Here is a 13,905-nt window from a genome sequence, read left to right on the forward strand (position 1 = left end):
TACTGATGTGAAGAGAACAAAATTCATGACAGCGTTGTTCTGTTCAGTCATTCCTTTCAAAAGGCCTAGCCTGATTAAATACAATCCCAAGACCTGTGCACAATCATTAACTGAAATTGAAATGTGTCATTATGAGAGATCTATAAACTCAGCAACAATGACAGTTAATGTAAATGGGCTTCTTTTAGATTTATTTGTACCGCAGTGTAGCCCATGTATATTCCTGCTGTCAGGAACAATATGAACTCTGAAAAGGTTTGAGATACATTTGGGATACTGGCCTCAATAATTAATAGGGAATGCTGCATACTGTATCACAAAGGCTTCCTTTGTAGAAAGGATTCCTCAAATACAGGAAATCTGACAGCACCATTAAAACGGATGTAATGTGGCAAACACAGAGTATGAGTGTGAATCCAAAAATCCTATTTTTTATCTCCAGATGTGATCATGGCATCTTTATAGCATGCCCCCCGCACCCCCAGTTCTGAATCTCGTCAAGTTGTTTGCAGTTGTGAGTAGTAGGGATTGAAGAATGAGAACACTGTTATCAAGAACCAATCTTGGTTCAATGAAGTGGGGATCTAGGCCACAGAAAAATAGGTGGGTGGTAAATAGTTGTCTGGGAAAGCAGACAAACACTTCACTGTCTGCTTGTATACAATGTGTAGAGCCAAATGTCTTTTACCTCCTGGGCAATTATATGGTTACACCAACACTCCACCTCTAGTAATGATAAAATTAAGTTCTGGTTTGGTGGCTAGTCGCCACTATATTAAATCAAAGAAAAACAGGGAATTGGCTGCTTTTCATCACAGGTTGCAATACCACCTCAAACCATTTATTTTCTTCTCTTTATGTCATTTATAGTGTGACTTTGAGTCCTGGATAGGCCTTCTACAGTTGCAATGGGCAATTTTGGAATAATATCCCTTCTAAACTGCAATCTAATGTCAGTGAGAATGGCATTTAATATTCCCAAACACTTCATTACATTTCTGTCAATCTTCATTCTTTCCCACTCTCCTGGCTATCAAGGTCACTGTGTTCTGCTGCTTCTGTGAGATTTTGCTGGCATTGCAGTAGTCCACCGCTCGCATCTGGCCTGTTCATTAAGCTGAAAGTCGTACCACCAACAAATGTGGCACCGGGACCCACAGTGGCTGTTGCTTGTGACATTTAACAGTGTATGTAAATATTGTTGTTACAAAGATAACGGACCCAACTCATGCTGTATACTTGGTATTTAGGACATAATGTATTTCCCAGCAGTCCTTTTAAAAAAGTCAGTTAAATCAAGCTAACTACACGCTGTATAATACAACGCCATACAGTGGTAAATATTAATGTTCATTTGCAAATCAGTGAATCCCAAACAAATGTAGCGTAATGTAGTGTAATGTATAAGTAACAGCACTTATCACATATGTTTTCAGCACTTTGAGGAATGCATACAGCACTAGCAAACTGAAATCTATTTTTCACCATAGTGTTAAAACACCAGAGCAACCACAATTCAAATGAATTGTGAAAAGAGATAAATAATCTGTTCATTATCTGTTACTCCCAGACAAACTACGTATAAATAAACGTTCCACAGTCTGTAAATTAGCAGCGATTTTTCTTCAGATAAAACAAACTGGGGATTAGTGGAGAAACTAAATGAAATGAAAGATGTCAAAATCCTGCTTCTAATTGACGCAAGATAACTTTAGTAGCAATGAGAAATGAGTTAATGAAATATATTAAATCTATGCTGATACCTCTGCAGCCTTTGTTAGCACAGATATACCCCTTGCAAACTACAGTACCTTATATCAACATTAGACAAATCAGCTAACGCAGGTACACAACATTTGTAGACTGAGATAAAGTACTGACTTGTTTACCTTGACATGAGGGTGTCAGACAGCTCTTCTCTGCCATCTGACCCTGTTTGTGTGAAACATCCTCATTCACCAAGTTACATCCATGTTTTGTGCTTTCACACAATTGTGCACAGGGTTTGTGGTAGTTGCCATGAAGGAAATAGTCCACAGACGTGTTTTAAGTTGCATTCAGGCCCTTTCTTTAGTTTTCAGGTGAAGATGTAGGTACAGTATGCTGCAGTGCAATAAAACGCTATTTCAGCTTCTCTTTCAGGGTCTTTATAGACTCTTTTAAGGCTCTCAGCATGTGATGCCGCCAGGCAGACTCAATGCTGTGAAATGTGATGTGAAAGCTATTGTGAAGCCATGCAAGTTATATTAATCATCAGTATGACACATTATGGAAAAAGCAATGGCACTTTGAAGATTTTTAACTATAGTTTCTCAGAAGGTTGTACAAAAGATGGAAGTAAATTTACCACCCTACTTATGTCGCAGCTTAAATCAAACACCAAGACTGAAGACGTAATGTCAGATTAATAGCAGTCTTGTGTGGGTCTACTATGGCTGCTGCTTTTTATAGGAGTGCTGACCTCAGGGCTCCTCTACCTAGAAATGAAATCACAAATCAGTACAATCCTTATTCTCTATTTGGAGATTGAACTGGAGATGATTTTATTGGATAAATGTTCAATACTTTCAGAAGTAGAATTCAGAAGTAGAAAAAATATGCTATTTTAATTTACACTCCTCATGATTGCTTTTTTATTAACTCCTTAACTTTATGCTGTGCAGTCATATTTCCATTTGATGGAATGATGTAGGCAAAGAATATCAGGGAGTCTTGATTTTAACATTGCACTGTAGTTAGACAATGTGGAATGAGATAAGTTTTTCAACTTCAAAGGACAAGTAAAAGAGAAAGATGTTTTATTTGTTTGCTGCTAGTTGTGGCACTAATAGTACTAGTACTAATATGTAATACTGATTTTGCAGATACTAAAAGTAATCATGATAGTGAAGAAAAATCCTAGTTTTTCCAGTGTCTACTTCCCGTAGCCACACAGGTTCATGCATCTGTGCGCTTGAATGTACGTGTGTGAGTGTATGCCGTGCTCCAGAAGGCCAGGCTCCAGCTGTCAGTGAATGCAGGCTGCAGTCAGTCAGGGGAAACAGGTCGGTGTAAGCTGCCAGTCAGGCCCAGCACTGCAACTGCTGTCCCTACTGTAATGATGATGGGGGTGCACATCTACCTCTACAGGAGCTCATTAAGGGAAATAATTGGAATGTGTTAAAAACAAATCTTCAGGCTGGGAAGACAGGTGTTTGTCCACAGCTGGGAAGGCAGAGTCGCCCTCATCTAAATAGATAGATGGACAGATAGGCAGACAGACAGGAGCAGACCTATAGACAGACAGATGAGATGAGATGAGATGAGATGAGAGAGACAGATCTGCAGATGTATAAGCCAGCATAACTGCTGTCGACTGAAACTGTCATTCAGCCATCTCACTCAGCCTCCAACCCTTCATCTTCTCTCAGTGGCACCAATAAAACAGAAAATACAGCCTCTCATACACACACTGAAAGCCTCTGATTCCCTGCTTTTTACCCAGCACTGACAATCACCATAATTATTATTGCTCTCACACATAAGTGTTGGGAATCGTTTAATGGTGCAATCTAAAATTAAACACAACACATGTAAACACTGGCATGGAAGGAGAAACATGTAATTAGCAGTAATTATAGAGCGGGATTCCACCACAGCAAAGTCAATCAACCTCCAGCGCTGACGTGGAAACTGCAGATCGCAGGAGCTTAGATGGAATAAGATTTTCTCACTGTAGCAGTGCCAAGAAGGTTAGTGCAATATAAGCCTTCGAATGATTTAAAACTCCCTGGATCGTTATTAAATATTCATCTGCAAGATGACAAATCGAAAAGTGCGTCTTTTTGATTCCATAAAACGACACAAATTTTCAATCCCATGAAGATGCTGTTAAACTGGCATGGAGGAACCTTAATCGCCTTAATGTGGAGAAGCCTCATGCCATGAGGTGATTATTCTGCCCACTCCTGTGTTTCACATGTTCCTTCACATGAGCAAGGTTGAATCCTCTGGAGGCTTTAACCTCGACTCATCAGAGAAAAATTAAGCGGACATCACTTACATTTGACAAAAGTCAGATTTGTGATGTGACAGCTGAGTCAGAGTCAGGATATTATATATACATATAATTCAGTATGTCTGGTTTAGGAGTTTAAGAAAAACTCAACATGAGCCCTTGTCATATGTGATTATTGCATCAAAGTACAGAAATGCTGCATCCGCTTTCACTGAGATAAGATCAGCTCTGGCTAAAAACACAAACCCCACACTTTGCTGAGCTACAGAGAGTTGTCAACTTGAAAATATGACAAGGTACCTAACAAGATGATGACCTTAGAGTTCCTGTGTGTGTGTGTGTGTGTGTGTGTGTGTGTGTGTGTAGCTAAGTGTAAGCACATGTGAATCCATGTGAATGTTATGATCTCAGCCTGTTTTCACAGTCTTGAAGTGAAAAGCTCCCACACAGTAACACTGTGGTCCAAATAACCTACATCCTGTCTACATACAAGAATCATAAAATTTACAGTTTTAAAAATTAAAAATTCCTTTTTGGGCTCCATTCAGACATTTCTGGCCAAAGTTCAGACAGGGCGTTACTCATTAAAGCTGAGAAGTCTCTAGCAGATGCTGAGGCACATAGCTTTTGTGTTCATGTTTAATTGTGAGGCATTTATAGACACTGAGCATGCTAAAGAAAAAGGTCCTGCTCTGTGTCTGCAGTTATATGCACCACCAATATTTCTGAGAAGCTTCTTTCACCTTTAACATTTTCAACTTTTGGGGTATTTTATTTTGGCATAGTAAACGTGATAAACCACTCAGAGTTTGTGTTATCTTATATTTTTGTTGTGCTGTGTGATAATAGCAATTTTTAAGATGAGCTAAAGTACCATTGCCCAGAATGCTTAGCTGTAATGGGGCATGATAGAACCACCAGCACTTTCCCAGCTCAGACAGCCTAATTCATGAAAGGAAATAGAAGTATAATGGCTTGCAGGATCAAAATGAAAAAACATCAAGGGACATTGCATTTACAGACTTTCATCAGGCATATGGAAGTTGTTCCTCATGTTGATTTCCTCTGATAAAATTAAATATCGAGCTTCTGGCAAGTGATTAAAGCTAGGCAATTGTAATTACTTCAGTGTAGCTTTTAAGTGTTGATTTTTGGGGGTGTGAGAGCTACCAGGGTTTTAAAAGGAACATGGTTTTTGCGTCCACTCAAATTTTACCATATAATATTCTAAAAATGTATAAGCCTCACTCAAAGAGAACTGCTGTCCAGAAATAATAATAGCCAGTCACATTTAGGGCAGCAATTATGCAGATTTCTTTTTTTGTGAAATGGCTTTGAGAGTAGAATGTAACTCAATAACAGACTCTCGCTCAACCATGGCCAGACAGTACCTCCCTCAGTACTCTCTGATTAGTGGTTAACACCAAATGTGGCACAGTATCACCAGATGACTATATAATAGGCCCAGAAAATGTACCACTTCATGATAGAGTGAATCTGGTGAAAATACCTGTATCAAACCATGCATATCTTCATGACAGATGGCACATGTTATGTGTTCATTACCTCAATGTCATATGGGGTGTTCTCATATTTATAGCCTCTCCTCTGGCTCTTCATTCTGTTTTAATTGCAGCCAAGTTCACTGGATTATCAGGTGTAATTGGCTGACCCCATTAAGCTTATTTTACCACCCGCAACATGTCCGGAGTTATGGACAAAGCAAAATTCACAGTGATTAATTCAGAAAAAAAAGTGATGTTTTGTGCATTTCACTTTTTTGAAACTCAACTTTCTATCAACCTGCGCTTTCTGTTAGCACTCCAATTACTGAACTCCAAAATGTTTTTCCAACAACCCTCAGAGAATGAAACAGTGATGCATTCAGCTCTGGTTATGAGCAGCAACATCAATAGCAATAAGAAAGAAATTTTCTAGGAAAAGTGAGCAACACTTCTGTACCTCCAAAGGCAGCATGTTTTGAAGCTTCACTTTCTTTTCTTTCTTGCATTTTGTCTTTTTTAAGCTGCTGCTGTGAATAAATTGGTATCTCTGCCACTTGTATGACATATTTCTCCTTGTATAAACGTCGAACATCAATGCAAATTGGTGAGTCAAGAAAGGATAATTTGACTGTGTAAGGCTGACGCCAAAATCTTTGCCAACAAACTAAACATTCTGCTGTCAAACTCTGAACTCACTAATGTTCTACAATCAATGAAAGTTTAGCTGGGCTGAAAACATCCAACATCGTCTACTCTTGACCATTTATCTACTCAAAAAAAAAAAAAACAAACAATAAATGTGTGAACAAAATTGAGGAAAAGTTACCATGCATTTGGGCATTCTTGGACTCTATTATTTGCTCTGTTTTAGTTTAGGCTAAATTAATTATTAATCTGCAAGCTTTTGAAGCAAGCTCATTTTAAAGTGTTTGGTTAATACAGATCCTGCAACAAATGTAGGTACATTTATCATAATAAATAAATATGCACTAATTTGTCAGTTATCATTGAAGATAAAGTATATGTTTTGTTCAGTAAAGAATAAAGTATTACAAATTTATCAATACATACAATTACTTAATAATTTTATTTACATTAAGTATAAATTTACTTGCTTTACTTTTCATAAAAAGACTATAACCCAGTGTATCCAATATGAACAGCAGGTATGGCCTATGATTAAAGAATAGAATAAAGTCAGAATAAAGCCAAGTGGTGAGGTGAAACAAAGCAAAGCAAACAGTCATCTCTCAATGGAGCTGCAGATTTAATTTTTTGGAAGTTAGTATCCAGTACATTGGATAAGATTTTGCCTGTCATGAATAGTGAGTGGCAAATTGGTGAAAAATGTCATCAATCAAAGTCTCCTCTAAAGGACTGGCTTGTTAGGTTTTGCAGAAAGTAGTGGTGAGAGTCTGCAACACGTGTACGTAATGACACTGAGAGTGAATGACAATGGACAGCTGGAGGAAGAGAAGCAACTGTGGAGTGGAATTAGAAAATGAGTACTAAAAGGACTGGTCCTTCAGGAGGCTCATAACTGCTGAAAAAATATGAGATACAAGATGTTTGGGGCAACTACAGGGTTCAGGGCAGATCAGTCAAAATATAATGACGCTGCTCTGAGGGAAGTCATTTTCTAGTGCTGTCACATTTTCACGGCAGGGCAAATGGAGTTACCTTTCATTTCAGGTGACTATTTTCAGTCACTTATGTATCGTCTTTATGTGTCCGAGGTGAGTGGCCTGCTTATCTGTCATTTCCAAACAACACATTTTGAGTCCAAATGGGAGGTCTTGCTATTACCACCGACTGCCAGAGCTCTATTAGATTTATTAACAACTCTTGTGTCAGTTGTTCAATAGAAAGGTTGTTAGAGTGTATGTGGATAAGCAATATGAATGTAAACTGCCTTGGACAGCAAACTACAGCATAAACACTAAGTCAGGAAATGCAAGTTAGGTGACAGCCAAAGAAATGGTTTCAAAAAGTGTTTCAATTCAATCAGTTTGAATGAGAATGTTGTTACGTTGCACGGAACGAACTATATTTTGGGGAGAATGTCAGTACTGCTTTGAGAAGTTTGTTTAATAACTGAGTCAAAGATATGGAGAAAAAAACTGTGAAATATGAATGGATCCTATGTCAGTGTGATATTTAAAAAGGATCTCCTGACCTCAGTTCCTACAAGCCACATAAATAATCTGTTCTGCACAAAATGCATAAACAAAAGACTGAGCGTGAGTCTGAGACGAGGCAGCAGACAAGACATGAGTGATATAGCAGAGCAAATAGCAGTTACCAAAGACAGAGAGGTGGGACAGATGGCAGCATAGTCATAGACTGGTTTGTGAGGCTGGGAGGCAGACACCTCATCAAGTCACGACAGCACAAAACAGCAGTGGGTAGCAGCAAAACGGAGCATTTATCAAGGTGAACTACACAAACCTCATTTTTCCAGCTTGGCATTGACAGTTTCAGTGGGAGATTCATTGGGAGATTCACTTGGGCAAAAGTTAGTTGTTACATGAACCTGCTGACACCCAGTTATGATTTACAAGCTTGATTTATGTAAATGGAGCTGTTCCAGAGTTCTATCTAGATTCCTAGGATGCTCCAGGATAGGGCAATGCATGAACTGGAAATCACAAGTTTGTGTTTGAAATGAACGTAAACAAACATAATTCTCAATATTTAAAGATCGTTGCACCTCACCTATTCCTGTTGCTGGCAGGAGATAGGGAGTAGATTCTCTTGAGGAAAAATCAATCCCATTAAACTGAACAAAACACTATAAATGGCACAGTACCCTGTAAGACTGTCTTTCCATGAGTAAGAACACTTTTAACATTTAAGTGGCAAAGCTTTCTAGCAGCCATAGTAATTATATAGCAACACATGAATGAACAAAGCACTGGCCACTGTTGTTATTTTTCCATTTCTACATGCAAGTCTTTCTTAAATCTTTAAGAAGTGGTTATTGTTGTAAGCATGACAGCAGAGGTCTTCCAACCACAAGTCCTAACCACATCATAAGACTTGTCCTGTCATAACATCACATCAGGTCAGAAACACGTCTACATGTTGTTCTAAGAAGGCACTGCAAAATCATGTATTTTGTTGTTTCATTTGGAGGGCTTGTTTTTCATAAAGAGTTTTATTTTTTTTAAAAAGTAACTTTGTTTTCTTGTTTTTTCAGGTCCTGTTGGTTACCTGTATGTGACACAAATCTATTTAACCATATGACCAATGCATTTGTTGACGAATGGACCCTTCAAGATATGCAATTATCCAGGATACACTTTATGGAAAAGTTTGATATTTTTGGAAAATTATTATTAGTTTGTTATGTTTTTTCACATGGTCTCATATCTGTAGGGTAATTAATACATTTGCAAATGTTGAATCCATTTAAAGCTCTAATGTAAAAACAACAAGGAGTGGCTTTTTAAGAGTTTGGGCTAGTTCTTCTTTGGCACAGTGACTTCATAGAGCTTTGTGCTTTAGTTGTGTTTGTTGGCAGATTTTGTTCAGTCTTTGCGGTTACTCTGCTGGCAATCCGGCTTTGCACATTGTGATCTTTAATCTCTATTCCAAGGACCCAGCAAGATATAACTGCATATGAGACTTTGACAGAAAGTTGATTTGAAACAGAAGTAACTATTAAAATCATCAGAGCAGAATACAAATAAACAGAAGTTAATCTTTGCTTGCTTCTTGTAGCATAGATACTGTTAGCAGTGCCAGTGATCAGGCACATGAGTTGTTTTGAAAAAGGTAAGCCAGTCAAGAACTGAGAATTTACAGGATACTGTTGGCTAGCATGACTTATGGCCAAACAGCCTCATGCTGATGTATTTGAACTGAAAGTTGCACTGCACATCCAAAAATGTTTTTTTTTTTTGTTCACTTTAGGTCTTCAGGCTGCAGAGTTTTGAACTGACAAAATGTGGATTTGAGCACTACACAAACAAATATTAAACTATGCCAAGTTTATGAGTCTAAATCTACAAAATGGTCCTTAACAGCTTCTTTATCACTGACTATGGGGAACTGAAAAGAGGTCCTTGGGCTTTATAGCATTAATATGAATGTGTTCATCAGTCTCAGACACACCATTGCCAATATCTGTATGGCTGGTGGACTCTGTCGTTCAACACATCTGCAGCATTCTCCTCTAATGCAAGTTCAGTTATTTCTGTTAGAGAAATATGCTTCCAATTTCTGTTTTGTCATTTCTAACTGGAGCAATCCACTGAATGAATTCCCAGAGTCCCGGAGTACATGTCAGAAAGAGAGAGGCAGAGAGAAAGCAGGAAAAGGATACAAAAAAATCTCCTGCACTTAACAGGAAATAATTCTTGACTCAGAAGCATTTGCGGCAGAGCATTTTCCCCCATCACTATTTCTCAAACTCGCCTGGTGTCATTAGTCTGTGATGGAGGAAAAAAAAAAAAAAAGGTTCATTTTCTCTTTCCCTCCAAGTACCACGCACAGTGCATTATCTCTCTGCAGATTTACACTTTCAAACACGTAGGCTATCATTGGTGAAGGAGCAGCCTGGGGATAATAATGCTTGGGTGGTGAAAGTAATGAAAGTAAGGCTATTTGTCGCTCACTCATTCAGTCACTCATCACTCTCACTTGACGACTTTGTGTGATCGCTACGATCCCACAAAATTAATATGGCAAGCTCATATTACGTGCTCTATTGAATTGGTCCATGCTAAAAACTGGCCATTGTGTGCCATTTCTTATTGGCATCCCATTTTGTAGTTATTTCATCATAACATAAAACAAAAAATTTTTTCAATGACATTTTCACAGACACAAAATGAGTGTTTGAAGTTTTCTTGTGCCTTTGATTGTATCATATTGTATTGATTTTTGCATGTTTTAGCCCATTAACCATGGTTCATGTGACTCCCGCTTTCTGCAGCATACAATTTTACTGTCAAAAGCTACATTACCATCTCATTGAGATGCAGCTGTGTAAGCAGAGGAAGCTTTGAAAACGTGGTGTTTTCAAGGAAGCTCAGGTATATTACAATTTGTTACCTCAAATGCATCATATTCACAAGTTATGTTTTTCAAAACTCAAACCCAGAAGACTAGCAATGAACAAACATGACTTATTGAACCTTATTGAATCATGTAAATTGAGGTTTGTTGCATAAAGATACAGTTGGCTCTCCTGTCGCACATTTTTTTTTTTTTGTCTCCTACTGGTACAAGAAAAAATCTACAAGGATTAGTTTTGAAATCATTTGTTGCTCACAATGATATGAAAATTTGACACTAATCTAAGTTGGAAAAAAAAAAAACCTAATACATTTTAGTGGCCAAAGATCTTTGTATATCAAAAACTGCCAAAGGGGTAAAATTTACCCAAATACCTGGCTAACAAATTAATCATGCTAGAAATGTATTATGTCACTATATAATGGCATTGTATCCACAGAGTGTAATGAATTGACTATGTATGTTTTGGTGTTGTTGTTTCATAGTCTCTTTTAAGCCACCTGCGACACATCACTTAAATCAATCAAAGATGACACTGAAAAGAACTCAGCTACTTAAAAGGAACATATACCTATTTGGGAAGCAAAACATTACGATAATGTCACATATTGCAATTGTCCTGGTCACTTACTACTACAATTCCCTAAACAGACAATAATGAACAATAGTAAAAACAACTGCTGCTTGTAGGGATGATTACATTTCAGACCTGTTTTGCAAATGATAAAGTCAATGGCACAGTTTCAGTTTACATTTTTATATTTATAATTTATAATTTCAGCAATATACCAACACCAAGAGATCATAGATCATCATAGATCAAATTTTCGGTTGTATTCAGAATGACGATCAATACAATCAATGGAACAGCACAATAACGAATAATAAATCATAACCATAGCAAAATAAAATTTCTTAATGAGCTAATTCAGTTTTAACAAAAAAAATAAATTCAGTCTTAATTGTCATGATATAAAAAGATAAAAAAATTGCAGTTTACCAAGAAGTGCGCAGTAACTGAAACCAGTGTTTTATGGAAAGTAGAAAATCAAAGTAAATTACAAGGTACCATATGCACTAAATGGGCCAAATGGAAGATGCAAAAACACTAGTATGGTCCATAAAGTGCTCTGAAAGATATTCAGGTGTCCAGTAAGTGCCACTATGTTGCCTTTAAAAACTCCACTTGTTAGACATGCTGTCTGGTTTATGATTGCACACTGTATTTCTCTGCTCACTGTAATACCTTTAAGGAGCCGACATCTTAAAAAGCTTTAGACATGAACAGGCATGGCTCAACAGCACACAGAAATCTGGCACTGTGAAAAGGAATACTGTATGAATTTAAGAACTTGAGAACTTGAAAATGAAATTAAAACGTGTCATATACAGATGCTCTGAAGGCAGTTGCAAACTGCGAGCAGGTAGGAGAGCAGAATATATTATATGTTATTTAAAACTGATCACATTCTTTCCTGCAATTTATCACCCAGCTGTGTGTTTCTGTGTCATGTGGGGAGACAGAATTAGAGGGATTCGGGTGTTCCCAGGTGGTAACCAGCCAGCTTGGGCTGGTTGAGGTTGAGTGTCGGATGTGTTCAGGCACCAGATTATCAGGTGTGAGCTGAGTCTAGCACATATACTGTATCACTGCCAGGCCAGCTCTAATCAGTGGCAGTTAGAGTATTATAGAAAAAAAGGAGCATCAGCCCACCTGTTTGTATAAGATTCAGTGGAGAGAGGAATTTATAACAAGTGGAGTGTGTTGCGATAAGCAGCTTCAAGAGGCTTTAAAGTGGAGAGAGATGCATGCATACTGTGCATGGTATACAATATCACTATAATCAAATGCAGCATAACTAGATTGTAGAGTGACAGTCAGGCTACTAAAAAAAAAAAGGCATGGCTTGTTTACAAAAACCCAGTGTGCTCATTACGTGTTCCACATGGGTCATAAAGGTGAGTCTGGTATCCAACCAGACTCCTTAGTATTTATTTTATTCAGTTTTTTTAGTATTAAACTATTAATGAAAAGTTTAACCTGCTGGCCATTTGCCTATTTACCCATAAATATTTAATATTATGGAAATATATTTAAGATTTAAAACTAAGTTTTCAGGGTGAAATTTATTATAACTTCCAGGCGCATTAGTTCCTCTTAAAGATACTATACTGGTTCATCTTAAAGATGCTATGTAGGCTTTTCATACACGGTAATAAGTCGATGTAATGACATGCTATTTTATGGTGTGCACATTGATGAAAGTGGTTAAAACTGACACTAAAATACCCAAGTACAACATCAACACACTGAATTTACTCTATTGGACAATATGCTTAGCAGCAGACCACCTACAGTGTGAAATAGAGGTGTCTAATAAAGTTGTTACTGTCTGAAGCAGCGATAAAAAAGAAGGAAGATCATATTATATCTGTGAAAGAAAGATTCATTAAATCCATTTCAATGATCAGGATGAGAGTGTAGTGTGACAGATTTAAAGCATTAAATTAACTTAAAAACTGGGGATCCATTAATATAATGTACACATTAATCTTGAGTATCATTTTATCTGTAAGGATTACTACAAACTGTAGTGGAATACATCATTTTATAATAATTTTGAGTGTGGCAAGAGCTGTGTACTCGGCCTTCATCGTCATGGTTACAACAGTAAACACCGGGTTGAGGTTATGGCACAGTCACGGTTTGAGCACAAAAACAACTTGGTTAGGTTAAGACATATTGTATTTTGGACTAAAATAGCACTAGTTAAGGTCACGGTTTCATCAGGTTTAGCAAACATAACTTGGTTGTGTATAGAGAGACTGTAGTTTGGACTACAATAATGACTTTAAAGACTAAATTACCACTTATAAAGGACCTTTGTCGTCATGGTAACAATAATACACTGTAGGTTAAAAGAAATAATGACGATTCCATGTTGTAAATGGGAAACAAACAGAAGTGGAGCATGTCCAAGACAAATATGGTGCTCCACTTAGCATTTACTGCAGCAGGATGGTCTTTTAAATTGACTCAGAAAAAACTACAGTACCCATGTTCATATGCAATGAAAAAACACAGCATGGTCAATTTGAGGTTCCTGTAATTGGCCCCATAGATTGAGGCTTATCTAGATTTTGTGTTTGACAGCATCAGACTTTATCAAACTTTCCCAAGTAACATACACATGTTCAAGTGACAACTCCCCCTAGTGGCTGTGGTAATTATAACAGGAACCGATTAGGAATCAGGTGACACTGCCAGATAAAGACTGCACAGGGAGGCGGCTGGGGTGCGTGGATGGGTCAACAGAACACTGGGCATAACTTGTGACACTGCTGTTCGTTTCCCAGTTAGGCAGCATTGTTTCTTCTAAT

General features: G+C 37.6%; 1 protein-coding gene across 1 annotated transcript in view; it reads left to right on the forward strand.

Annotated features, from left to right (window-relative positions):
* Window positions 1-13,905, forward strand: part of rtn4rl1b (reticulon 4 receptor-like 1b) — a 123,134-nt gene that overhangs the window by 89,289 nt on the left and 19,940 nt on the right. The gene's annotated exons all lie outside the window — the stretch shown is intronic.

The sequence above is a fragment of the Mastacembelus armatus genome, chromosome 13 (assembly GCF_900324485.2).
Source record: "Mastacembelus armatus chromosome 13, fMasArm1.2, whole genome shotgun sequence".
Lineage (NCBI taxonomy): Eukaryota > Metazoa > Chordata > Actinopteri > Synbranchiformes > Mastacembelidae > Mastacembelus > Mastacembelus armatus.